Raw genomic sequence first — 3,601 nt, forward strand, 5'->3', positions numbered from 1 at the left:
GGCCAGGTAGTGCTTCTTCTATTGTTTTAGGTTCGATTTTAGAAATTAGGGCAATCTGACTATGGATTCTATAGGAAGATCTAGTTCTGACTCCTAGGTTTGGATCACCCAAAATTTGGTCAGGTGGGTGAGAAGTACTGGCCCGAGTTGGTCTTATAATTGGGTCAGGGGCTGGTTCCTCTGGTTTATTAAGATTTGGTTGAATTTCATCATCTTCTATATTTCTTGGATCAAGATTCTCATTTATATTTGGTAGATTATTTTCTTCATCAAATATTATATTAGTTGTTTCTTCAACTTTTAGGGTGTTTTGATTGTAGACTCTATAGGCTCTACTATTTGAGGAGTATCCTAAAAATATTCCTGGGTTAGATTTGGGTGTGAATTTTCTTAAATAATCTTTAGTATTTAAAATGTGAACTTTACACCCAAATATTTTTAAATAATTTAAGTTAGGAATTTTATGATAATATAGTTCATAAGGGGTTTTCTTGTGATATTTGTTGATTAAAATTCTGTTTTGAATATGATTTGCAGTATTTATTGCTTCAGCCCAAAATTGGTGATTTAAATTATATTCATTTAACATAGTTCTAGCGGCTTCTTGTAGTGTTCTATTTTTACGTTCCACTAGACCATTTTACTGAGGGGTTCTAGGACATGAAAATTCATGTAGGTATCCATTTATTTTACAAAATTGAGTAAATCTATGATTTTCAAATTCTCCCCCGTGATCACTTCTTATTCTTTTAATTTTAGTATCTTTTTCATTTTCTATTAATTTGCAAAAATTACTAAATATTTCATAGTTTTCATCTTTTGTTTTTAGGAATCTTACCCATGTAAACCTAGAGTAGTCATCAATTATTACTAAGCAATACTGGTTCTTGCTTAGTGACTTGGCTCCATGTGAATCAAATAGGTCAAGGTGAAGGAGCTCAAGTAACGAGTTGGTTCTTTCTAGATTTGTTGATTTGTGTGTTGACTTAGTTTGTTTTCCTTGTTGACAAGCATTACAGATTGAGTTTTCAATGAATTTTAGTTTGGGCAAACCTCTAACTAGACCATTATGACTCATTCTTGAAATGAGTCTAGTGTGAGTGTGACCCAGTCTTCTGTGCCACAAGTCAGTTTCCTCTTCCTGTGTTATTAAACACTTTATTGAGGATGTGGGTAGATTAATTGAGTACATATTATTTTTCCTAAGTCCCTTAAGTGTAATTTTAGGATTTTCAATATTTTTGACTAAACACCTAGCTTTGTCAAAAGTGACTAAGTATCCGCTATCACACAATTGGCTTATACTTAGTAAGTTGAAATTGAAATTTTCAACTAACAGAACTTTTCTAATAATAAAATCGGAGCTGAGTTCGATATTACCTCTTCCGATTACTTTAAGTTGACCATTGTTGCCAAATGCAACTGATCCTAAATTTTTTAGTTTGAGCTTTGAAAACTTCAATTTATCTCCAGTCATATGTCTGGAGCATCCACTATCCACTATCCAACATCCATTGATCCAACTCCTACACATAAAGTGAATGAATTGGTTTCTTGTTAATGGATAAAAAGATAGTTTGACTGAAGTAGACTCCTTTAGAATTTTATCTTACCCAGGCTAAGTTAACAATAATTAGACATATTGTTGTAATTGTTTTGAAAAGTATTTTAAAGTTTAATTCATAATAATTTTTTTAAAAATGTTTTAATTAACTTAAAGATGCTTAAGTAGACTTGATTTTTAACATGTTTAATTGAAAATTAATTCAAATTTTCAAATAATTTAAGTTGATTTGATTTGAAATTTAGTTTAAGTAACTTTGAGGAATATTCAATTTTTAATTTGCTTAGTCATCTCACGCGATGTCTGTTTTCAATCAGGGGATCCTATTATTTTGTGAGATGAATTATTTTAATTTTTAGGGTTGTGTTTAACTTTGTGTTAGATTCAGGTTTAGCTTTGGGTTCAACAAGTAAGCATTCTTTGGATAAACTTCTGGGCTATGGTGAGTCACAAGGAGCTCATTAAAGTAACCATGCCTTTGAGGTTTTCCAAATAGTCCTACCCATTGAGCTTAATACTAAACCTTGGTCTAACTAGTTAGGATCCATTTAAGGGTAGCTTCGGTCAGTTCTACTTGGCCAAATGCACCAGGTCGAAGTCATATCTTCCTAGACATGCGATGCCCAAGCTTCCCTAACGTACTATCATCCAAAAACTTCACCAGTACCGTGGGTCAAGTTAAACCTAGCCCATTTTATCTAACCTTAATTACCCTGCCGGGTAGTCTACTCTTGGTTACCCTTATCGTGTTGATTAAGTTTGGAGGTGCCAGATAATCTGGAGTCTTCCTTTGGATTTTAATTTGATTTAATTAAATTCGAATTTAACTTTAATTTCGATATTTTAATTTCGAATTTTGAATTTAAGTTTTGAATTTATAATTTAATTTCGAATTTTGAATTTCTAGGTTAATTTTGAATTTTTAATTTATATTTTTAATATCATTTTTCTTTTTGCTCCCCCTGGATCACGGCCTCGATATGGTCTATCGAGGTAGTGTATTTGATCCTTCGGGACCCAGTATTGACCAAGTCCAACTTGATTGATCAATTTAGACTTGGGGACCCATGCTTGGACTGAGTTACTACTTTGTTTGTTTATTAAGGATAAGTAAGATTTATATTTACTTTTATATCCCAGCCCAGTTCTATTGTAAATGGCCCTTTGTGCCCCAAGAATTAAGTCCAAGTTCTTGGAGCCCAAAGAAAACCGTTCTAAGGTAGTTTTTAAATCTTTAACCTGATTTTTTAGACTTGAATTTTCTTCCTCAAGTTTTTGAACTTGAGTTGGAAATTCATTCTGACTCTGGTCAGGTAAGGGTTTAGTGTCAGCCACTTCTTTAAGGACAGTTACTTCCTTTAGAAGTGACTTAACTTTCAGGTTTGACTTAGCTAATTTGCGCAATAAGTAACTAACTAAAATGTTTAACCGGGAGATACTTACAGCGGGGTCTGGTCCTTCGGAAACGGATACGGATCCGTGGCTTTGCTCGGACTCCGCCTCAGACTCGCTCTCGCTTCCGGATTCGACGATTTGGTCCCGGGCCATTAATGCGAGTAGACTCGTCTGTTCGAGCTCGTCGTCGTCGTCCTCCGATGAGGATTCGTCCCATGTTGCCTTAAGGACCTTTTTCCTTCTTTGCTTTTTGACCTCCTTCAGGTTAGGGCAGTTGGATTTGATGTGCCCTTTTTGGTTGCACCCGTAGCATGTAACTTCAAACTTCATTTTTGAGTTCTGTGAACCTTCCTTCGTTTTCACTGCCTTTTTTAGATCTCTTTTGTTGAAGCCCTTCGTCTTGTAGAGCTTCTTTACGAGGTTTACCAGCTCGGTTGTAACTTCAATGTCTTCATCGTCTGAGTCTGGTTCAACTTCCGACTCTAGTTCCGTTCTTCGTCGTGATCTCGGTTCTCGTGTTCGACTTGTACCTGCAACCAACGCAATACCTTTCTCGGTTGGCTGTGCATTAGTCTGCTCATGAAGTTCAAACTCACAAAATAACTCGTCTAATTTTATTGAAGACAAGTCCTTGGAAACTTT

Source organism: Zingiber officinale, chromosome 9A (assembly GCF_018446385.1).
Source record: "Zingiber officinale cultivar Zhangliang chromosome 9A, Zo_v1.1, whole genome shotgun sequence".
NCBI lineage: Eukaryota > Viridiplantae > Streptophyta > Magnoliopsida > Zingiberales > Zingiberaceae > Zingiber > Zingiber officinale.